The 24438-nt window shown below is 44.4% G+C and overlaps 1 long non-coding RNA gene across 7 annotated transcripts in view; it reads right to left on the reverse strand.

Moving 5' to 3' along the window:
* Window positions 1-24438, reverse strand: part of LOC139016202 (uncharacterized) — a 184522-nt gene that overhangs the window by 43602 nt on the left and 116482 nt on the right. For all 7 annotated transcript variants that reach the window (XR_011472649.1, XR_011472646.1, XR_011472648.1 and 4 more), the window contains one exon: window positions 4999-5348. This is a non-coding gene — a long non-coding RNA (uncharacterized lncRNA). The remainder of the gene's footprint in view (window positions 1-4998; window positions 5349-24438) is intronic.

Below are 24438 nucleotides of genomic sequence, written 5' to 3' on the forward strand. Positions count from 1 at the left end.
CAGACCCTTAGCTCCACGCTCCCTGAGGGCAGCCTCCTGGCCAGGCCTTCCCTGCCGTGCTCGGGGAAAGCACCAGGAAATGGTGCTGTGACTGTGCATAACGACAGGGTCCTACTGAGGAGCGCAGTGCCCAGGCTCTGCAGCCACTCAGCCTGGCTTCTGGGCGGCTCTGAGAGCAGTGGCCGGCACCGAGGGCCATTTCACAGATCACGTTCAATGAACTCATCCACAAGGGAGATCCTCCACGGCTCCGGGACAGAAATGCTGTCCCTGTGAAATAAAACCGGGAAGGGGATGTGGAGGAGCCTTTTCTCGCCCACCGTCAACGTGCAGACGCAGGCCAGCTTCAAGTCCGCTGTCTCCTATGAGCTACACTGCTGTTCTCAGCAATAAACAGGACACTTTGGTGTATTTAGGACGGGCAAAGTACTCAATTTTAACACAGAAATAAGAATCGCTCTTCAAAAATATCCTTTGGAGAGAACAGTTTTCTAATAAAGTCCCAAACCTTTCTTAGACCTCACCTTTTATATAGCCACAACTTCTTTTGGCTTAAAAAAAAAAAAAAAAGACGTCCATTAGAATGAATGCTTTTTCTCATAAGGCTTTAAACTGGCTGAGAATGAAAGAATTTCAGAAATAAATTCCAATCTCCTCATTCTTAAAATAGAAGAGATTTCTCAGGGCTTTCATTTCCCAAATTCTATTACGTAAGCCACTTTATAAATCATGTATGTAACAATGCTCGTTTTCCATTAAATTTTATTTTAACTCCCCTCTGGGCTCTAGGAGCACCACGTGTACTTGTTACTGCACTTGTCAGTCTGTAATGTCACCTCTTCATATGTCGCTGGTCCCGCCCCACTGTGTCTTCCTGAAGGGCCAGGTCCATGATGAGCTCATTTTCGAATCTGCGGTACTTACACTAGAATGCAATGCGTGGCTCAGTAAATGTTTACGGGAATCAGTGACTCAAATCAGTTATTTGATCATAATCCTATTCATCAGACCTCACTACGGACTCCTCCCCACCTTCACAGATTAGAGAATTTCTGCTCCTGCGGACAATATAAACAGGATGGGAGGCTCCGAGGGCGACAGCAAACTGGAAGTTCTAAAGTGTCCTTGGCAAACAACAGCGTCACTGCAGCGGGAAATGCAGACCTTCCCAGCTCACAGGGCACTTCAAGGAGGCCACCTTCACTTGCATGTCTGTGTGTCTTCTGCTGTGTGAGCTAAAACTGATCATATTACATCAGAGCCCCACTTTTTAAAAAATCCTCAAACAAGGATATGTTTTTATTGATTGGAGAGAGAGAGAGAGAGAGATATCAATTGGTTGCCTCCCACATGTGCCCCAACTGGGGAATGAACCCACAAGCTAGGTAGGTGCCCTTCCCTGGAATCAAACCCGAAACCTTTTGGTGTAGGGACAACGCTCCAACCAACGAAACCACCTGGCTGTGTCAACACTGCAGTCACACTTTTGAGATGTGCTTCATTTAATTCGCTTACTTAGTAAATACTGGTGGGTAAAACCGAATTAGTTTAAATCACCTTAAAAGGGTTGTTATGGAAGCACCCAGTACACCAGGGGTCCTCAAACTACGGCCCGAGGGCCACATGCAAATACAAATATTGTATTTGTTCCCGTTTTGTTTTTTTACTTCAAAATAAGATATGTGCAGTGTGCATAGGAATTTGTTCATAGTGTTTTTTTAAACTATAGTCCGGCCCTCCAACGGTCTGAGGGACAGTGAACTGGCCCCCTGTTTAAAAAGTTTGAGGATCCCTGCAGTAGACTATCTAAAATTAGTGCATGAAAAAGCCAAAAACACCTGCCTGTTAATTAATTGCTGAATTAACTCAACAATGTCACTGTGTACCCTTCAGTGGTTGGGAAGCGATCCACTCTCCTGGTGTTACCCAATCACAGAAAGTGATGTCAGCGTCTCCAGAACCTGCACTCCGCTTGCCCCAGACTCAACAACAGCAGCACATCTGCGTTTCCAACAAAGCTCATCACAAGTTGATGACAAAACTGAAAGAACTCTAAATAAAATTGCAGACATGACTCTCACATGTGGGCTTTCCAAACCTACTGTGTGGGTTTCAGAAACACCACATTTCCATGTCATAAAGAATTGTAAAAACCAGCATATTCTGGGAAGTCCATATCTACTTCCTGGGGGTGGGAGGGGGGGGCGCAGATAGTGTGCGTAAGGGCCAGATCTTTTTAGATGACACGGACACTCTGCTTGAGTATATAAAAACTAAAATAACCAAATACTTCAGAATGTTCCATTTGTAATAAATGTTTTTTATCGAAAACAGAAACTATTATTTCTTATTTTCTTAAATACATCTAAAACCAGCACACATCTCATCCACTTAAAGAGTTGGAAACTGAGGCAAGAAAGCGCTGTCATTTTGTTAAGAGGACTTTCAGATTAAGCCATGAGCTCAAACTAACTTAATTCTCCCAGAAGGCTTATTATTGCTCCACTGAAGAATAAACAGTGTGAATTATTTCAATAATTGGTCCAAGAAGCAGCCGCAGACCAACTTAGACATCTGTCAACATCCTCGTCCACCATTTCCCTTGAGATGGCACGTGTACATCACAACTTACACGTGCCCTTGACTTGGATAAGAATAATATTCCTACATCCCCACTGGAGAGCTATGTGCTGCCATCTTCTGATTATGCCCAGTGGAGTGTAAAATTTTTTTTCATGTAAAAGCAGAATCAATAAAAGTAAAACTCCCCACTTTTCCTGCCAGAAATGCCCTCCATAACGAAGGGTCAAAGACACCAGAGCAGAGATTACAATACTCTCAGACGTAATTCAAGCAGCATTCTGAACGCATCAGTGGGTGTTGTAAACTTTCTTTGCAAGTGCCTTGCATGCTTACAATACTATTCATCCTGAGAGAGACAGATCATCAATGACCTTCTGGGTCACTGACTGGGGAGAAAGCGGCCTATAAAAAAGAGTGGGGGGGCGGGGAGTAAAGGGGAGGGGGTGCTTCCCTCCACACCCGGTCCCCTGCAGCCTCGAGTGAAAGAAGACAGATGGCAGCCACCTTCCCTTTAATTAGGAGGGCAGCTCAGACGGGGACAGCCCTGCTCACTTGGCACCAACCTTACCCAATCGCTTCGATGGCAATGCTCGGCTCATTCACCCTCGTTTCAAACTGCTCTCGATCTTTAACTTATAAACCAAATCTCTGTAAAGTTGAAACTGTGAAAAACTAAAGCTCTGAGACCAATGCTATATATGACAGAGGCACCTAAAGATGTTTGCTGGATTAATTCACAGACATCCATTCAGAGAAGGAGCTTAAAGTGTTTCAGATGAAATACTGACACCCCAAGTCCTATGATCACCACTTCGAGACAAAATGTGAATTCTCCTGGCCCCGAGGCCCTACCAGATTCACACAGCATTTGGAGCGAGATTTAGACTCGGTACTAGACCCCGATTCTGCTTCCATTGCCTCTCTGCGTTCCTGGCTCCTTCTACCTTCAAAGTGTTACCGTTTAAGTCAAGAAAATTCTACAATAAAAACAGTCCGTTCTATAAGGAAGGCGAATTTCACTATAGATCATAAAACACTCTGCAATTACATTTGTTTTGTACTTCCAAAACCACAGAACTTGGTATTAAAAATGTATCAAGCCTTGCAACATCTGTGGCGGCAGGACCAGCATAAGAAACAAGCACAAATGGAAGGCAGGGCCAAGCGTTAGAATTCGGCTGGAGTCACAGAATCTTCTGTACAGGTAGGGGGTGGGGAACGTCTCGCCCACAGGCCATATAAGGCCGGAGAACTCATCGGGTCTGGCATTAAGGGTGAGTTAATTAAATGTCTGACCAAATACAGTGGGCTGATTTTTTAGTTGATAATTTTGTACAGACTTCAAATGATGTTATAAATATCCAAGTGGCCGTTAGCAGAAAAAAGATTCCCCACCCCTGGGGTCTAGGTGATGAAGATTCTTAATTATTTTCTAAAAGGCATTAAACCCATTTCCTATGAAACTTTCTAACATGAAGGACAAGTTCAGTTTCTGTTGACAAGGTTAAGTTCTTTATACACTTTACCCCATTTTTATATTAAATCTGTTTTTTTTCCCAACATCATTAAACAGTTTCTATTTCTCAGTTCCTTTCCATTCCCTGTCCGACTGACTTTCTTTCTTTTCTCTTTTCTTTTCTTTTCTCTTGTCTTGTCTTGTCTTTTCTTTTTTTCTTTTCTTTTCTTTTCTTTCTCTCTCTCTCTCTCTCTCTCTCTCTCTCTCTTTCTCTTTTGTTGTTATTTTTCCATTACGTTTACATTGAGCGTTACTGTGTATTAGTTTCAGTTGTGCAGCATAGTGGTTACACAATCATGTACTTTATAAAGTGTTCCCCTGATCATTCTAGTACCCGCCTGACACCATACATAGTTGTTACAATATTATTGATTATATTCCGTGCTGTACTTTACACCCAGTGACTATTCTGTAACTACCCATCTGGTTTTTAAATTGCAGCCCCTTGTCCGGAGGCCATTCCTACCTAATTTCTGCAGTCCCCATACGGGGACGCTGTATTTGTCTTGTACACATACCTCTTCCTGCTTCCCAGCGAGAACAGGGGCAGTGAACTGGGGCTGTTTTGCTCGATGTGCTCCTGGCACGTAAAAAGCCTCGTCTGTGTCACTGTCATTTAATTAATGGCACAGTTCTTGAACCATTAAAACCCAACAACAACTTGTTTTCTCATGAATAAGAAGACCTTTCCGTCTCTGGCTATCTCTAACAAGCAAGGCAGCAGGCTAGATACAGGAGGACAGAAAAGATCAAAGCAGCAATGAACGACTGAACAGACTTCATACCCTCCTTCCCAGTGAAGGGTTACACCCGGCGTTTGTCAGATACTGGCTGTCTAACAGTGCGAGCAAGAGAACACACGCAGAGGAGTGACTCAGGAAGAAACAAACAGCACTTACTTTGTTTTCCAGCGCAGTAGGCGAGTCGGGAAGGAGGCGAGGCGGTCCTTCCCCAAGGCCCTGCTTTCACTTTAAAAGCCGGGCTTATGCGACGTCCAGGTTTGCCGTGGACTCCCAAACGCCTGCGCTTGCCAGGACGCCCCAAGTTCACAGTTCATCAGAGGCAGCAAGGACCAGGGATCCCCAGGAGAGAGCGAGGCGACCTCTGGGCGCTCCGTGTCACCACTGCTGTTACCACACACGCCCGGGACACCCACGCGTTCGCTCAGGAGCCGGGCACCGGCAGATAACTGCTCAGATGAGTGTCCAGAGACGCCAGCCTCTGACATTCTCAGGTTCAAGGTTGGAAACTGTATGAAGACGAGAACCACGCCGTCAGCAGTATTCTGCACCACTCACTTTCTCACACTCAACGCACATTTAAAAAGGAGCAAAAGGTACAAAATTAGAAGGCATATTTTACTGGTGACTGTGATCGGCATTGGCCCTGTACTGGGTCCCATCTTGCTCACTAAACCTGCATTTAAGATCAGGAGTATTTTCATTTCTCTGTGAAAACTCAAGATTTTTGAAAGAATCAATTTTAAAAAGAACAGGAAAACAGGATAAGTCTGCTTAAAAATGCAGCCCTCACTAAATCTCATCGGGTTCATTTTTTAAAATCCAAAAAATAAACAAACAAACAAAGCATACAGATTGGATGTTTGTTTTGAAAATACTTCATCCGAGTCCTGTCCAGCTCACAAAAACAAACCTCCTTCCAGCAAAGAGGGACACTTTCACCTTGTTTACTGCTGTGTTTTGAAAGCGCTGTCTGGTCCCTCCTGACATCACCGGCCCGGCATTAGCACCTTCATCGCTGCTGGCTGCACCTTCCTGCCGCCCCGGCTGGACCAACACGCCCCAGAGCCGAGAGGATACTGGCGTGAGCATTAAACCCACGGAACTCACATGACAGCCGCTGTAAGTGTCCCATCTCTGATCACTTTCACAAGAACACAAAAGCATCAAACATGTGACACTTTTTAAAGTCTCAGCGTCCAGACCTAGCACAGACCATTCTTTCTTCTGACCCTCTCCCTGCCCAAGAGGGAGGCTCCCTCGCTCCCCGATGGCCATATTGGCAAGAATTTCTGCCACAGAGGCTTGCTAATAGGAGATCCTGACCTACTTTCTCCCCATAAAATATTCCTGCAGACTTTCCTAGAGGATAATTTACTTCACTGTATTTTTTTAGTTGCAAGGAGTATTGAAGTTTTAATTTTGACAAAGCCAGACGTATCCTCCCCGCCCCCCCCCACCACCCCCACTCCCTTTGGTGGAACATGCTTGTGCTGTTGGATGAGTCCTGCATTTTTAAAGAAGTAATTTTCTCCTGTAAGTCTGACAGATTTCCCTCCCGTGTCCCTCAGTTCTTATTCCAAATAGATCAGAATCAAAGCAAAGGGTAGTTGAAACACCTGGACATAAGTCATTAAATTTGGGGGAACATCTCTCATAACCCATAATAAAACTGAATTCTGGTCCTACAATGGTAGTACGATTTTATAGAGAAGTAACTAAAAATCCAAGTTTAACCTATGTGAAATCAACCGATAACATTCTTGTTCCTTTCCTGAAACTTAAAAACACACACACACACCAAGTCCTTTAACTAGTCACCAAGAAATAACGAACACGAAATACATATGTGAGCAACGATGGCCCTTGTTTGTCAGAGGAGTGAAAACAAAAACATCCAGAGTTCATAAAATTAATTTACTCTAGCTAAAGAACTACTAAAAAACCCCTCCAAACACCATGCTGTTACTATGACAACTTCAGAACTGCTTTGAGAAAATGTGAGGGATTTTAAGATCCATGATAGAACAAGTGTCACCCAGCCTGCTAGGAATTACTGCAATTTATAGGAGGCGACAGAAGGGCTGAGTGGCCATTTACGATTCTGAAATATCAAATGGTTACCTTCTGAGAGATGCTGCACTCTTCATGCCGACCGGAAAGACTAACAGGTAAGCGAACGGCTCTGTGTGTGATCGGAACCATTTTGATGGTTTCAGTCCTGCCACCATACCACTCCCACGGTCTCTCTCCCCGGTACATTATTTTTATAATGAAAGCAAACTCTGACTCAATCTGAAAGGGAAGGGACAAAAACAATCCCTAACAGTCTCGTGTTTCCAAATACAAACAGGGAAGCACTCGGATTTTTTCAGGCGTCAATAATGAAACAGAAAAAGAAGACAGCATTTTTCTCTTAAAATTCCTGTTGTTAGGTATTTAGATGGATTTACATTTTACATAATCTCGATGGCTCAATCAGGAAGTAAAAATTTTAAGTGCGTGTATCATGGAGGGGAGGAATCATGTGACCCAACAGCAGAGGAAATTATGCAGCAGACAAGCACACGAAGAAAAACTCAACAGGGGTTTACGAATACTGTCTGTGGGACTCATCGAGCCATGAGCATACTGTGGCTTTTGAGAAATCATAATTTATTTGGAAGCTTTGAGAGTAATCCTTCAGGGCATTTAAAAAAATGTTACGAGATCAAAGCAGTGCAGTGAGAAATGAAAGTTTAATTAATAAAGGAACTGTTTCTCTGACAATCGTACCCACTCAAAGACTACGTAGAGGCGATTTTTCAATGTTATTTAAAGATCAGGCCATCCATAAGTGTGAGCAAACAAAACATCGGCTGCAGCTGTGTACAAGTACTTATGCTTTATTTGATATGTAGGGCTGTGTGTTCCCGGAGCAGAGAAGAAAATGGTTTCGGTTTAGCCAGACTCCACGCAAGTTCTACAGATTACAAGCAATCACTGTATTTATTACAGCAAATACGTTCTCAAGAAGGAAATGTCAGATCCACACAGTTTTCATCTGAGGCATGAAAGCTGGTAATAGGGTCACCATCACATAGTACCTGAATCCTCCTTGTGTGTGATGTAAGTTACGCCGCAGACCACGCTCACTCAGTCAAAATCAGAAAGTGAGGATGAATGTTAAAACGCTTTAATAAGAATCATGGGTCGACTGATAGGTGACTTTATTGTACAAAAATGCCTGAAGACATATTCTCTGTGCTACGGAAGATGTTAACATGAACGTATTTGAAACTCAAAAGGTGTGGCCTGTGGCTGTTTTGTTTCTCAATGCCATTTCTGTTACTAATATGTTGATAATAATTTGTTAATCCTGATAATACACAAGGTTGAGAGCAGGTATTTATATCTCAAGCTATTACTTTTATCACTTCAGTGTCTCCCATTTTTCAAAATGCTTTCCCTATTTTTATGTCAACCTTTACAACAAATTTATGTCACAGCTCTGGGCAAGGGGCAGGGCCAGGTCAGGGCCAGCAACCATTTCTGGGTATTTCTTGAACTAGCTCATCCTTCTTTAATTCTGAAACACAAGAGGTAGCTGGGCAAAGGGAGAAATTATTAGGAAAAGACAGAAGCCTTTCAGAAGGGAAGCCTGAGGTAGGTTAAGAACAGTTAGCAAAGGTAAGAAGCACAAATTGTCCAAGGTACAGAGTATTAAATGGCACTGTAATCCTCTTACTCAACTTGCTGTCACACTGGTTGACTAACTTAAGGAAAGATGAACCAGTTACCCAGAAATACCAGGGAAGTTCTGGGCTGAGGGGGAAAGCTTCCGAGGGGGTCCCCTTCCGTCTTCCCGGCTCCTGCCCTCCACAGGGCTACCACAGCCTCCTCATTTTCTACAGTGGGACAATCAAGGCACCGAAATAAGAAAAAGCACTTGTTTTGGTTCATATCACAGCTTTCCTGGGATTTTGGACAAACATGAGAACCTGATGATATTCTAGGAAAAATAATGTATCTCCTACTTTATAATCTTCACCAAATTTAATAGTGTAGAGAGTCAAAAGTTAAATATAAGAGGGGAAAAAAGAAAAAAATTAGGAAAATATTTATGAATTTGAGATAGGAAGTCTTAGCTTTATAAAAGCAATGAGGAAAGTAACAAAAAGCATAACTGAATCCATCTTCCCTACATTAACATGTAAAATTCCTGTATGTCCAAGAGCAGCAGACAAAACTGAAAGGTAAACAAAAAATAAGATACTTGCAACATGGTAATAGACTTTATATGATTACTAGAGGCCCGATGCATGAATTTTGTGCAAGAGTAGGCCTTCCTTCCCCCAGCTGCCGGCACTGGCCTCCCTCTGGCACCCAGGACCTGGGCTTCCCTCCGGCCACCAGCAGGCAGCTGGGACCCGGGCTTCCCTCGCAGCCCTGGCTTCATCTGGAAGGACGTCTGGTCTAATTAGCATATTATGCTTTTATTATTATAGATCATTGTAAAAGGTAAATAATACTAATAGACTCTTCACCCCAAAATATAAAAGGCCAAGTAACATGAAAAAGTGTTGAATTTCACTAGCAAACACCAAGTTTTCACCAATCAAATTCACAAAGGTGGACAACAATAAGAGTAAAGTTAAATTGTTGGTTCAGTGCCCTGTCAGGGTGCATATGGAAGGCAACTGCATCGATGCTTCTCCTTCTCCCCTTCTCCTCTCAAAATCAATAAACATATTCTTGGGTGAGGATTTAAAAGAAGAGAATAAAGCTAGTGAAGTGAGGTGAGACAATCATTTCAGGAAATCTGCAATACCTTTCTATAAGCCAACAAACTGTTTTGACTCATAACATGTCTATAAATATCTCCGAAAGAAACAATCACGGATACACAGGAAGATAGTTGTACAAGGACATCCTTACAATAACATAATGTTGAGAACAATGTAAACATCCTAAAGTGGAGTGGAGCATGTGACTAAATAAATTATAATAAACTCATATGTTTAAATAATGGTTTTTGGAGAATACTTAATGACACTGCAAATTATGAAATATGATGTTAGGTGAAATGTTGCCAGATATAGGAAGTTAGAAAGAGGGGGGAGGGGGGACAAGCAAATGGTGGGGGTAAGAGAAGCTGATCTCAAAAGGAAAACAGAAAAGAATATATTTAAAAAGTTTGCCCTGGCCATTGTGGCCCAGTTGGTTGAGCGTCATCCCATGAACCTAGAGGTCGCCGGTTTGATTCCAGGTCAGGGCACATGCCCAGGTAGGGGGTGTGCAGGAGGAGGTGGCCAATTGATGTTTCTCTCTCATTGATGTTTCTCTCTCTCTCTCCCTCCCTCTCCCTTCCCTTTTGTCTCTAAAAAATCAGTAAAGACATATTTTTTTAAAAAAAGCTTAAGAAGGGGTAGAGAATTAAGATTTTTCATTAATTCTTTATAATATTATTTGACCTCTATGAGAAACATTGAGTTGGAAAAATGTTATTGAGGCTAATGTATATCCAATAACTATTTCTTGGTCATACAAAATAATTAAAATGTTTACAAAGCCCATTTAAAAAAGAGAATGCTTATACTTTATTAAGTACAAGAAAGAAGTATAAAACAATATGACCTTAAATATATAAAAGCTCACATTATAAACACCAGAAGGATATGCAGCAAGATGTTAATAATGGTTTCCATTAGGTAGTGTGATTGTCTGTAGTATTTTTGCTATTCCTTACAAATTTTCTATGATTGTCATATGTTGTTTTGATGAGAAAGAATAAATACTAGTATCACAATAATAGGACTCATACATCAAGAAGATGCTATTATTGCCCAGCCGATGTGGCTCAGTGGTTGACCTATGAACCAGGAGGTCACGGTATGATTCTCAATCAGGGCACATGCCCAGATTACGGGCTTGATCCCCAGTAGTGGGCAAATCAATAAAAATATGTTTCAAAAGATGATGCTATTATTAACAGTTAAATTTCAAAATACAGAATATCTATAGCCACAAAAATCTGCCTGATTTTTTAAAAATATATTTTTATTGACTTCAGAGAGGAAGGGAGAGGGAGAGAGAGCGAGAAACATCAATGATGAGAATCATTGATTGGCTGCCTCCTGTACGCCCCCTACTGGGGATCAGAGACATTTGTGTACATGTGTTCATAGTAGCGTTATTCACAATAGCTAAAAACTGGAAGCAACAGAATGCCCACCATGGGTGATGGATAAACAAATGTGAATACAAAGCCCTGATCAACCCTACGGAAGGCGAAACATTTTGACGCTTACCACTCTGAATATTGGATTTTGAGCACGGGTGGATTAAAAAAATTCGAAATAAATGTCTCAGAAACGTTTTCCCTCTCATGTGCACTGTCCCAAACTTGTTCAAAGGTCACTATTTTTTTAATGCCTCATTGGAAGGGTAGTTAAACACTTGAATCCCCCCCCCATTTTTATAAACTTCTAAGATTATAACCTGTTAAAAGTTACTATTAAAAGGGAAAGATGCTGAACAAAATATATAATGCCATGCTATTCAGCCTTAAAAAGAAGGAAAATTCTGACACAAGCTACAACATGGATGAACCTAGAGGACATGATGCGAAGTGAAGTAAGGCAGAAAGAAAAAGACAAATGCTACGAGTCTGCCACTGATATGAGGTCCCTAGAGTAGTCAGATTCATAGAGACAGAAAGCAGAATTGTGGTTGCCAGAGGCTGGGGAGATGGGGAACGGGGAATTAGTGTTCAATGGGTATGGAGTTTCAGTTTTGCAAGAAGAAAGAGCTCTGAGATGAATGGTGGTGATGGCTGGCAGTTCAATAATGTGGACATACTTACTGCCACCGAACCATACACTTAAAAATAGTTAAGATAGTACATTTTATTCTGTATGTATTTTACCATAATTAATAATTATACATGTTATATATATATATATATATATATATATATATATATATATATTATTAGAGGTCTGGTGCATGAAAATCATTCACTCGGGGGAGGGGGGTCCCTCAGTCTGGCCTGCACCCTCTCAGTGTCCAGGAGCCCTCAGGGGACATCTGACTGACAGCAGGGAGCGGGCCTAAGCTAGCAATCAGACATCCTTAGCGTTGCTGCAGAGGTAGGAGAGGCTCCGGCCACCGCCGCTGCACTCGCCAGCCCAGTTCAGGGCTTCTGGCTGAGCAGTGCTCCCCCTGTGGGAGGGCACTGACCATCAGGGGGCAGCTCCTGCGTTGAGAGTGTTCCCCTGGTGGTCAGTGCACGTCATAGCAACCAGTTGTTCCGCTGTTCGGTTGATTTGCATGTTAGCCTTTTATTATATAGGGTTATATATATTATATATATATACTAGAGGCCCAATGCACAAAATTAGTGCAGAAGTAGGCCTTCCTTCCCACCGGCTGCTGGCACCTGGGACCTGGGCTTCCCTCTGGCTGCTGGCACCTGGGAGCCGGGCTTCACTCACAGAGGGAGGCCCCGCTCACCCGCCACAGCCTGCCAGTCGGTGGCCTGGGCCTCCCTCTTTGGGGCGATTGTGGAGCCCCCCAAATGATCGCCCCCCCCGGCTGGTGGCCTGGGCCTCACTCGGTGGGGTGATCCTGGGGTGATGGCTGGGACCTAACCAATTGCACTGCACCTCCTTGGCTGGCCTGCTGCCAGTGGGTGTCATAGTGTGATCACGGATGGCCATTCCACTGTTTGGCCGTTCGGTCCATTTGCATATTACGCTTTTATTATATAGGATTGTGTGTGTGTGTGTGTGTGTGTGTGTGTATTGAATATACTGAAATAAATGAAGGAAGGAAGGAGGGAAAGAAGGAAAAAAGGAAGGAGGAAAGAGAAGAAAGAAGGAAGGAAGGAAAAAGGAAAGGGAAATTAGAAGTCCTGAAGAAGGCTTCTGATTTGACATGAGAGTTTAAAGAATGTCAAGGGGCAAACATCAAAATAAAACAGACCCTATTTCTGATGCTAGGTTCTATCAATATACTTAGAGAAGTCATCTCACAAACACAGATGATCAAAAGTGAAAATAAGAAGGGACATTATGTTTAACTTGAAGAGAACATACCAGACCTCTCTGTGGTTTTTGAGACCTTCTCATTATAGTCAGCTTGAAAAATTCCCCATAACTAGGAAAGAACCTGCAAGCCCAAGCAAATGATGACATTTTCTCATCAGCTAACAGGAAAAACACACAATGACGAGGGAAGCCCTGAGCGTCCTAAAACTGTCCCCTATCCTCATTACACACTATTAGCACATCATGCAAGAATCTGGGGGCTGGACAAAGGCCCGTAACCAGGGAGAGCTTGCCCAGGCTCCCTCGGCAATGTGGGGCTTAAAGACAACCCCCTGGAACACAGTCATTCTTTGTTTGCTATGTTTTATTTTTTAAATGGGTAAGAAACATGGCATAATTGAAATGTTCTTTATACAAGTCATTTGACTAATTCTGTTCAAGAAGTATTTATTGAGTACATAGTACACACTATATACCATGTTCCAGGCACTGGGCTAGGCACTGAATGGTGAGCAGGATGATGTCATCCTCCCCCCTCATCGAACCAGCAATTACCATTTAAAGGAGACACAGGGTGCTGCTGGGGCACAGAAATAAGGGGCTCTAACCTGTTCCACACAGGCCGAGGACGGAAACCTGTGAGAAGTTACATTTTTAATAATAGATATTACTGCCATCATAGCAAGCTTGATTGACTACTACTACAGGTCAGGCAGAGTTTTAAGTACTTTCCATGCCACGAAACTTAATTTCCACTACAATCTTATAAAGCGGAGCTTTAAAGATGAGAAAACTGAGGCACAGAAGGTCACACAGCTCTCACACAGTCGAGTCAGAACCGAGAGCATCCTTATTCAGAATCTGCTTCAAGGGGAACCCAAACTAAGACAAGACAGGGATGAAATTTAGGGATTATAACATTTAGCAAAGCATCGAGTTACTCTGAATAAGAAGGGTGGTGGTGAGGGGGGGGGGGGTAAATAGAAGTTCAACAGATGCGAGAGGCAGGGGCTGGGGCGCGGGAACAGGTCAAGAGGTGTGAGTGGGGAAGGACGGAAGCGCCGGGAGGGACAGGAGCCAGGATCAGGAACTTTGGAGGGCAGGAGTGAGTGATGTGCAGGTGGGACAGTCATTAAGTCCTGCTGTGCGGAGAGGGAATGACTCCCTTCTCCATCTCCCCATGAACACTGGTGCTTTCGTACCTGTGTATGCAGGTGAGAACACCTGCTCTGAAGAGGCCCCCAGCAGGCTGGGTACAGGATATTACAGAAATGGGGAGGAGTTTAACCCCTAGAGTGCTGGGGAGCGCGATCGCGCTCCTGCAGTGTCACTATTAGATGCTAGTAGTTCACTCTTTATTGACAGATGGCACCTAAGTGCAGATTACTTATGTAGTAAAGGTTTCCTTAAGTTTTTGAATATGTAACTTCATTTACTTGCGATTCATAATTTTTTTCCTAAACTGCCTTGGCAATTTTAGCATAGTTCCTAGGATATTGGTTGGCACTCAAAGGGTTAAGTGGAGAAGTGACATTAAGAGGATGCTTTTAGAAGCATCACCCTGAATGAAATCAGGAGAATAAACTGGGGAAAATACTAGGAGCAGGAGAGGGTTGCTAATGCAGGAATTTAGGTGAGAGAAGGACATACTGGAGACAGCACAGATGGCCTTGAGAACAGCCGATATGCAGAATTTTGACCAGACCTGGTTTCTTTGTGGATTTGGAAGATAAGGAGATAGAAGGGTCAGTGAGAACAGGTTTCGAGCTTGTGCAATTTGGTAAGTTTGAATCTGTTGGATATGAGGTTCCAGCAAGATATCAAAGTGGAAATGTCCGGTTGGCATCTGGACACGAAGCCTGGAGCTTAGAGATGGAGGGAAGGAACCCGCACAGGGCAACGAGGAGAAAAAGCCAGAGTGCAGGGCGCGTCTGGAGGCCCAGAGGAGGGCGAGCAAACACTGTCACCGCTGAGGGGTCAAGGGAGGTAAGAATCCAGTACACCTACTGGAGGTGGTAGGAAGGATAGGAAGGCAAGTGCCAGCCGTGGCCAGAGCTGTATCAGCCAGGTCACAGGGGCGAAGCCAGACTGGAGTAGGCTGAGGAGGGAGCAGGAGGGAGGAAATGGAGGCAGCAAATACACACAATTCCTCCAGGGAGGTTGGCCCTGGCAATGTGTAAGGTCTGCGACATGGGAGGGGTGGCCAGCTACAGAGAGTAAGAAGTGAGGCAGAGAATGAGCAGTGTGAGCGGGAGCTGCTGGGGATGGCAGGGAGCAGCCACCACACAGGAGAAAGTGACCTTGTGGAATGTTTCTCCCTCATGTCAAATCGTGAGAGCCGTATGCCACTACTCTGTGCATCTGCAGCATTTACCGAAGAACACGTAACCGCATGTGCACAACAAAGACAAACGCTTCAGGGGGAACACAATGACCATCTTGCGACAATGGGCAGAAAAGCTCACACTTCAGCCTGTTGTGCAACCTGGTTGGTCTGTGTAACCAAAACACCACATTTCCCCTGGAACGACACCACTAATAGCGCAGGGACAGGCTTTGCGTTTGCTCTGAGCTGGATTGTGCTTTCGTCTTATCGCTAACCCTGCTAACTGTGCACACAGGCGTACAGGGAGGGGCAGGCACGCCCCTCCTTCCAGAGTGGCACCAGGGCACCAGTGGGAAAGAGGCCGTCACGGTCAGACTCGGCTCTCGTTCCCGCTCTGGCCAGGAAACCAGAGAAAGCAAAACGGGGCCAGGAGCTGAGCACAACCGTACCAGTCCAAACACAGGCGGCGTTTCCGGTGAGCGGCTGTGGTGTCTTCTTTGGGGGTTTTAAAGGTGAGGAAACTGAGGCACCGAAGGGTCACACAGCTCTCACACCGTGGAGTTAGAACAGATGGCGCTGAACCTTTTGGTAGAGACAATGCAGTTCTAGTAAATAATATGAATAATATCTATTTTCAGGGCACATGTCTCCAGGGAACTCAAAAGGAAAACCTCTAATGCTACATCCTCTGGGGGAGAGAATGGGAGTGAACAGTAACAGCCGACCAAGTCAACCAACTGGGGTGTCTGCTGTGAAGAGGGAAAGAGCTGAATCATAGGACAGGGTAATATACTTTTGCTTTTTAGGTTCTTCTTTTTCAAGAAAAATTTCCCTTTTCTGTATGCTTTTGTTATAATAATCACTACAGCTGGATGGTGCTCACCGGGACCCAGGCACAGCTCTAATCTTTCGCCTCCTCTAAACCTGTGGCAGGCACGCTCATTCTCCTGGTTTTAGAGAAGCACGGAGTGGGGGACAAGGGGGGGGCGGGGGCTCAGTCCTTCGCCGTGTGGACCAGCCGAGATGGCAGCCCGGCCTCGGTCCTGCGCTGGACACTTCGCTGCACCGCCACGAAAACACGAATTCCAAAATCGATGGTGTCAAGGATAATCACCGTCCATCCTACCCTTCTACGAGAATAATTCTGGTGTGTTTCCTACTCTATTCATCCTTCACTTTTCAAATTTAAAACATCCTTTAAGAGAAAATAGTTTCTTACTAAATTCAAGTGAAACTATTTACAAAAACCTTCTCGGTAGAGAGTCTCCTCACAGAGGGTTAAGAGCCAGCAGACCTGTTTTTGTGCGCACTATGCAGAAGTTATTAAAACAACTTGTATTCACGAGCTTCTTCACGTTATGAAGATTGTCCTTCTTCAGAGGAATGTTTCTGTCTGACCTTCACTTAATTAAGTTCCAAAGCAGATACTTCGAATCCACACACGTCCACCCTTTCAAACAAGAAAACTGAGTTCACATCCTTAGTTCTCTTCGAAGTTGCCTGCAGGCTTGAGCTGGCTCTCACAGCTTTGATAGTATATTTCGGTGCAGAGAAAAATATTACACTTCATGTGGGAATGCTGGAACTTCTGGCGGCCTCGGCTGCTGTTAGCTTTATAAAACAAGCGAAAAATGGCCCCACACAGCTCTGTCGTGATCTTTGGCGCAAATGTTCCACGATATAGAAGTTCAAGACCACCAGGCCCGTGAGGCTTATGAAGACTGACCAGTGTGAACTGTCATCTCCTAGACGCGAGGGCATGCCGCACGTGGCCTGCACACACATTCCTCAGCTTCCTGTGGAACAGACCCACATAAACGCGGACAACTGGTTTTCAACAAAGGCACCAAAGCAACTCAATGAGGAAAGACAAGTCTTTTCAACAAACCATGCTAGAACCATGGGGAAAACAGGCAAAACCTGAACCTTGAACTCTACACAAAAAGTAATTGGAGATGGATCACAGGCCAAAGCATAAAATCTAAAACTATAGGCTCCTGAAAGAAAACACAGAAGAATATCTTCACAGCCTTGGAGAGGCAGGTTACTCAGAAAACAAAAAGTACAGTGGGGCCTTGGCTTACACACACACACACACACACATACATACAGTCTACCAATCAATAATAATAAGATAAACAATCCAATTTAAAAATGTCTGAAGAAAATTAAAAATGGGCAAAAGATTAAACAGATACTTCAAAAAGGGAGATATACAAATGGCAAATAGGAACATGTTAGTCATCAAGGAAATGCAAATTAAAAACCACATTGAGAGACCACTTCATATCTGCTAGAATGGCTAAAATTAGAAAAACCAGCAATATACAATGTGAGAAGGACTGGAGCACCTGGGACTCACCCACTGCTGGCTGGAGCTTAAAATGGTACAATCGCCTGGGAAAACTCCTTGGATGTTTCTTATAAAGATAAACATAGAGCTATTGTATGCCCCAGCAATTAGGCCTCAATCTAAAACAGAAATGAGAGTACGACAAGACTTGTTCACAGCAGCTTAATATTAGTAATAGCCACAAAGGTGAAAACAATCCAAATGTTCATCAATAAAAAAAAATAAATGAATCAGTGTAACAGAATACTACTGGGCAATCAAAGAAGAATGAACCGGTGATACACACAACATACAACTGTGCATGAAAGAAGTCCAGATATGCAAGAGTACTTGCTCTATGATTTCATTTAGATCAAGTTCAAGAACAGGAAAAAAAACATTCTATAGTGAGAGAAATCAGAAAGTGTTTGCCTGGGATGGGAGATAGGGGTGAGCTAGAAGAGGTCACTGGGGGAAAAGGGAACAATATGTAATAGTTTCAACAATGAAGATAAGGAAGGAAGGAAGGAAGGAAGGAAGGAAGGAAGGAAGGAAGGAAGGAAGGAAGGGCTTGCCATTGGGGGTGGAGATTGATTGTATTGATTGGATGGGGGCGTGAGAAAACCTGGGTGACAGAAATGTCCTACATGCTACCTGGGGTTTCGTTGTAAGTATATTTAACATCTTAGCAGTAACTATAACATCAGTTACCAAGACAGTTTCCTGCCTTGACATCCTCAGGTCCTCCTTAAGAATGTGACTGGATTTGCATTTGTCGACCCCATCAAATGGGGACTCTACTTGAATTGCTTTCAGTTTGATGACGATCACGGCTGTCTCATTTCTTTGTAATCATCACCACAAGGTATTTCTCCCAGAAGTAAAAAGGGACTTGCTGGTTTTCTCATCTAACAGTGATAGTCAAGCAATATTCCAGGTGCTGGAACCAGTGGAGGATATTCTCAATTCTTGCAGTCAGAGTATCCTTCTCAGGCCCATTGTTTTTCAATAGACAACGGGCACCCTCTACTCCACACATTCCTCACCCCTAGCAGGTTACGGGAGAAAAGTGGGTTTGGGAAGAGGGCTGATGATGTTTGTTCTGGCCAGAAATAAAATTTCTAGCATGTTCTGCTTGCCCGGAAGCTCACATCCTCCGAGCTCAGGACATTTCATTGCTCTCCCACTCTGCTCCCGGGGGCATGGCCTCAAAGAGCCTTTGATCTAGAAGTGTCCTGATGGCTCTAAGCTGGTAAAAAACTTACAGGATACAGAGGTCAGACACCACAGGATCTTCTCTTTCTTCAGTTGCCTCTAAGCTGTCACAGGAAGGATAATTCATATCAACAGTACGATTCTGCAAATTCTAGACAGACCTGGGCTCCCAGCATTAGCCTAGAGATCAGGACAGGCCCAGGGAGATTCTGCCTGGGCTCGATCGCGCTGGGCAACGGGCTTTAACTGGGCCGACCTCTGGGAAAGGTCGCCAGTGATGTTTTTCCCTCAGGGAAACAGCTATGTTTTCTAAGTAAAATGAGGCAACACCAAAATTGCAAACATCAATTCAGAGTTTCTTCTGAGACACAAATGGATGCCACTTGTGTCGGGGAAGTTAAAGGACTAATTTGTTAAGGTCCACTTTTTCCCATCTTCACAGTGTCTTCTACACATTTTCAGGAACTACACAACAAATACGAGAAAAGGGATGATCAATAAGAATTTGGGGCACTGTGTGTGGGTTTGTTTTTTTTTTAACAAAATGGGAAGGGAGACTATGAGATGCATCTTAAAAGAAAGGGGAGAAATATGCGGGTTTATTTCCCAAGGACTTGAAGTTATTTAAATGAAGGAACAGGTGGTTCTTTCACAGACTCCTACGCCCAAGGGCGGAGAAGAAATTAAAAAGTAAGCGCATCCACATTTATACTCGTATTAAAAATCAGGAGCAACTACCACCAGCTCCACTGATTTTTTTAATGACCAAGCTGGATGTTTTACAAGCAGCGTCTTTTCTTCTAGCAACAACGCCAGAACTATCGCGTCCTAGTGGGGCTCTGAGATTAACGACTGCAGCCTCCATGGCTGGAAAGCGTGCATCTGTACAATTATGTCAGCTCATTGCTTCAGCCCAGCCAAGTTATTCTGAGGGTTCGTTTTCCCAAACCCCAGTGACCCACTGCAGTTACTGTGACCCCATCTAATCCTGACCCTGCTAAATGCCTGGCTCAAGGCATTTCAGATTTCATTCTCCTGGTGCACTTCCAACAAATCAGGAAACGGAAGGGCTTCTATTTGCCTTGGACTGGAAGTGTGTGTCCTCCCCAGTTGTGCATGTTGAAATCCTGACCCCCAAGGTGATGGTCTTAGGAGGTGAGGCCTTTGGGGTGATGAGGTCATGAGGGTGGGGCCCTCATGAGTGAGATTAGTGCCCTGAGAAAAGGGGCCCCAGAGGACCCCTTGTCCCTCCCGCCGTGTGAGGACACAGCAGGAAGATGGCCGTCTAAGAGCCAGGTTCCAGAACGGGAGGATAAATTCCTGTTGTTCATAAGCCTCGGGTCTACCGCACTTTGTTATGTGGCCTAAAATGACTAAGACATGATTTCAAAACAGTGGTCAGAGCACTCAAGATCCCATTACAGTTATAAAGAAGTATGTACACCCACCACAATAAAAAGACTATCAAGGGCCTGAGAGATTTCAACAAAGGTCTGGAAGCCAGAAAATGATGAAGTGCTGACTGACGAAGTTGAGCAGGGCCGCTCACAGCCCAGGAGATTCTCTGAGAGGGTTGCTGCTCAGGAAGGAGACAACCGACTGACCCAGGGACCCCCCCAGAGAGGCCCCAGACTCGGAAAACGCCAAGTACACTGTGGGGCGGAAGTGAGTAGGAGGGCCGAGGGGAGAGCAGTAGAAAAGTCCAAGTACCAACAATGGTCCCTTCCAGGCCTAATTCCTGTCTTTATAAAAAGCAACAAACGCTATAGGCCCTCAGGCAAAAACTAAAAATATTAAAAGGAAGATGATTCTCTAAAGAAATTAAACACAATGTCTGGGGAGGACTAAATGGCTAGTGTGGCTCTGAGCACCCCAGAGCCAAGCCCTCCTGACTCCCGCACTTAGCGGCTCCCCCACACGAGTGCTGGCTCTGCACCTCGAGCGGAACCTGCCAGACGCACCCACACACGCAGAGCCCGTCACCTTAACGCCACCTCACCTTCATGTGAGTGACCCGTCAAGGAGAAATATACATGTAAAGGAAACCTGCAACATGAGAGTGGAAAACCAAGATAAACAACAAAAGATCCTAGAAGGAACAGAAAATTGAAATGAGCGAAGATATTCTATAAGGAACCCAAAAAACAACTTTTAACAGTGTCCCTACAAATACCTGAATGAGAAGCAATCATTACATCCACAAAGCAAACAACCCCCACGAGAAGTAACAACCCGAGAAAAAGGTTTATGAACGTAAAAAGGTGAGCCGCAAACCACAGGTATCCACCCGGAGCGCCAGGCACGTGTGCCGGGCACCCTCCCCGCGCAGCTGCGACTCTGGTGACTTAATTCTCTGACACAGACAGTACCTGACCGACAACGTGCTCTATTAACAGCACAGTCATAGCTTTGAATGGCACGTGTAGAACATGTTCACGGCATGGAGACCAGGACACAACGCCCCATTGTTCACCGAAGCCTGAGTCTGGTCTGAACTGCTCCGCTAGCTTTCAGGGTGGCCCGTAAGCTGCTCTCCTACCGGCCTGCCCTTCCCGACAGCCAGGGAGAAGCCGGAGCTCGGTTTTTACAGTGACGTAACACACACTCCTGGAAAGGGCTAATAAGGAAGAACTAGCTGAATGTGAAGACTTCAAGACATTACAACCTATTAATAAGGTACGTGTGAAATCCCTGAGAACGTCACAGAGAAGATAAACATCCCTCCCCCTGGGTGATTGGCCTGCTGTCCTTCCGGACAGTAGAGAGAGCGGCTGCATCATTGGTTCAAAACCATACTACTCCCAAAGCCCTTTCTATAACCCAAAATTCCTAACGCCCTCTTTACTACTCTGAGAGAAAATTCATGGATGTGTATTAACTAAGTATACATATAATTTTTAAATATCAATATCCTAAGTGTAATATTAAAGAGAAACTAAAAGAAAAGAAATGTATTATAAAACTACGTATTTCAGTATGCAAAAATGTTTCAGGTCCAGTGAACTATATAATAAAATAAGTGCTTATAACTTACCGATAAAGAGTAAGTTTGGACTATAAGAGGTCAAATCAGAAGCCTTCCGTATTTAAAAGTACAGGAAGTAAGAGGGGAGGAACAGGTGGACAACAGGATAAGAAGGAGTATAATGTGTACAGATTAAAAGTATGCAAAAGTGACCGTGGGCTTTTATGTGAATGGAATTAGATGCAGGCTCCGGTAGTTATAAACACATTTTTCACGGCGTGAACAGGCAACAGGGGCGGCTGGAAGTCATGTGGGGTACAGGGCTGTCCCCCTTCTGTCCTTCCCACTGTGGGACATCCAAACCCTCTGACGCTGGCACATTAAATGCCCTTCACTGTCGAGACAAATAGCCTCCCAATGTCTACTCTGTGGTACGGTTCCAGGGGGACCCTGGCTGGATGGCCGATGAGGTTTCCCTTCCAGCCTTCATAGTCTGTCCCACTAAGAACCACACCCTGAAGGATTCATCAGCAGCCTAGCTAAGAAGTATATTAATTTAATATGGACAGTACTATGAAGAAATCAGTTTAGGCCAGTGATGGCAAACCTTTTGAGCTCGGCGTGTCAGCATTTTGAAAAACCCTAACTTAACTCTGGTGCCGTGTCACATATAGAATTTTTTTGATATTTGCAACCATAGTAAAACGAAGATTTATATTTTTGATATTTATTTTATATATTTAAATGCCATTTAACAAGGAAAAATCAACCAAAAAAACGAGTTCGCGTGTCAGCTCTGACACACGTGTCATAGGTTCGCCATCACTGGTTTAGGCTAACACCATTAACTGTATCCATATTCAGCACTATTTCCTCTTTTTTAATTCAAGATAATTGGTTACTCCAGATAGAACATGGAGTGAAAAGCTGTGTCTTTGTAACACTTGTCTAGATCGCAAAAAGTGATTCTGATTTTTGGCATTCAAGTCTGGCTAATTAATGATAAGAAAGGAATTTTTTTATAGAATGCTACAACTCTCATTTCCTCAAAATAAGAATTAATGCATTCTTTCACATGTGGTCATTACAGGAAGGAGGGGGAGCCATTTACTGTCAATGTCTTTCTGATGCAATTCTACCTCCTCTTTCAAAGAGAGGATTCATCCAAGAAGCCTGAGTCACTTCTTCGAGAGAAATGCCACTGCACTGAATGTACACAGACTGGACCACATGCCTGAGGAGAAGCGGAGCTGATCCCACCACGAGGCAACAGATGGAGAGAGGAGTGGCGGGGGTGGGGAGGGGGGAGAAGGGAGGAGGGAGCCCATGATTAAGCAGCACCTCTCAAAAATCTGGTCTTTAATACAGAGAAAAGTCTGGCATATACGTAACATCATTTCATAAACCAAGCTCAAACATCAATTTCACCTCTGCCCAACTTTTAAAGCATACTTCCTAAAAATACAAGATTTCAGTTCTAAACCAGGAACTTACGCATAATTAGTATCTTAGCAACTACAGATATTGCATTTTAAAATTTTCATGCACAGAAAGAAAAATGGACTCCTGAATTTTTTTAATATTTGAAAATGAAACTACGTTTTGAAGGGGGTGAATTTCCCATCAAAAGGATGATGTACTGGGTAACCCCATGAAACAATTCAGAGGGAAAAACCGAAGATCTGTAGTTCTGAGTCCCTCTCAAAGAGAGGACTAGTTTTCCTAAAATCCCAAGTCCACCCCAAAGGAAAAAGGAGTGATCTCTTCAATACGTCCTTACCCGGTTACCCTTGGTTCTCCTCAAGGCGAGGGCACCTCCCGTTTCCACGGAGGAGCCGGCGCAAAGCCCAAAGCTCTCTGCTGTGGAGGCTGAGGTCCCTGAGGACTGGAACCGCACATCCTGACACGCACGTCCTGAGCCAGCCATTGGCTACATGAAGGCGAAGCGTGTGGAAGCGTGATCTGCCCCGGAGGTCAGATGCCTCTTATATCCCATCTCCGAGAGACAAACGGTACCCCGCTCCCGAGTGACTCAAAACTACAAACAGGGTTAGTGTTTCTGCAGCATTCTCCCCAACACGACGGAAACCACGAGAGCAAACCACAGTGAGATCTGACTCCTTCACCAGGCAGTCAATGCAAAAAGAACTATGAGGTTGCCACTGGAAATTTACAAATGACTCTCACACCACTGCCCAAGTTCTTGTGTGTTATGACCGCCTAAACGTTACACACTGGTATAGGCACGGTCCGCACAGTTTTCAGCCAAGAAGTCTGAGCCATGGTTTGGGGGCTCAGAATTACCAAGCGGTAAAAATTCTTAAATTTAATCTTTGTTGCTTGGTTGTGATGATCAACCAAGAAATTAAAAGCAAGAACACTGGTGCAAGGGTGTGACTGACCTTCCTAGAATTAGAGGTTTTCAACATGCAGTCCTTGGACCGGCTGCATCGGGGCAACCGGAGACTGGACTTGGAATCCCTGGGGTGGAACCCAGGCATCGGCGAGCTGACTGGCATGCCCCGGGTTATTCCGGCCCCTTTAGAAAGTCTGAGGGCCACTCTTCCTGTCAATGGAACGTAACAGCTGACGACTACTGCCACCTTCCTTTATTATCCGCTTGTCCCTGGTTCCTGCTCAGGTCAGGAGCAGTAAGCAGCTGCCACCTCCTCGGGGCCAGGAGCGGCTTCCCCTCCAGGAAAAGAGCCAGGCTGGGTCTGCCTGACCTCCC

The sequence above is a fragment of the Myotis yumanensis genome, unplaced genomic scaffold (genome assembly GCF_028538775.1).
Source record: "Myotis yumanensis isolate MYYU_CA2020_CCGP unplaced genomic scaffold, mMyoYum1.0.hap1 SCAF_9, whole genome shotgun sequence".
Classification (NCBI taxonomy): domain Eukaryota; kingdom Metazoa; phylum Chordata; class Mammalia; order Chiroptera; family Vespertilionidae; genus Myotis; species Myotis yumanensis.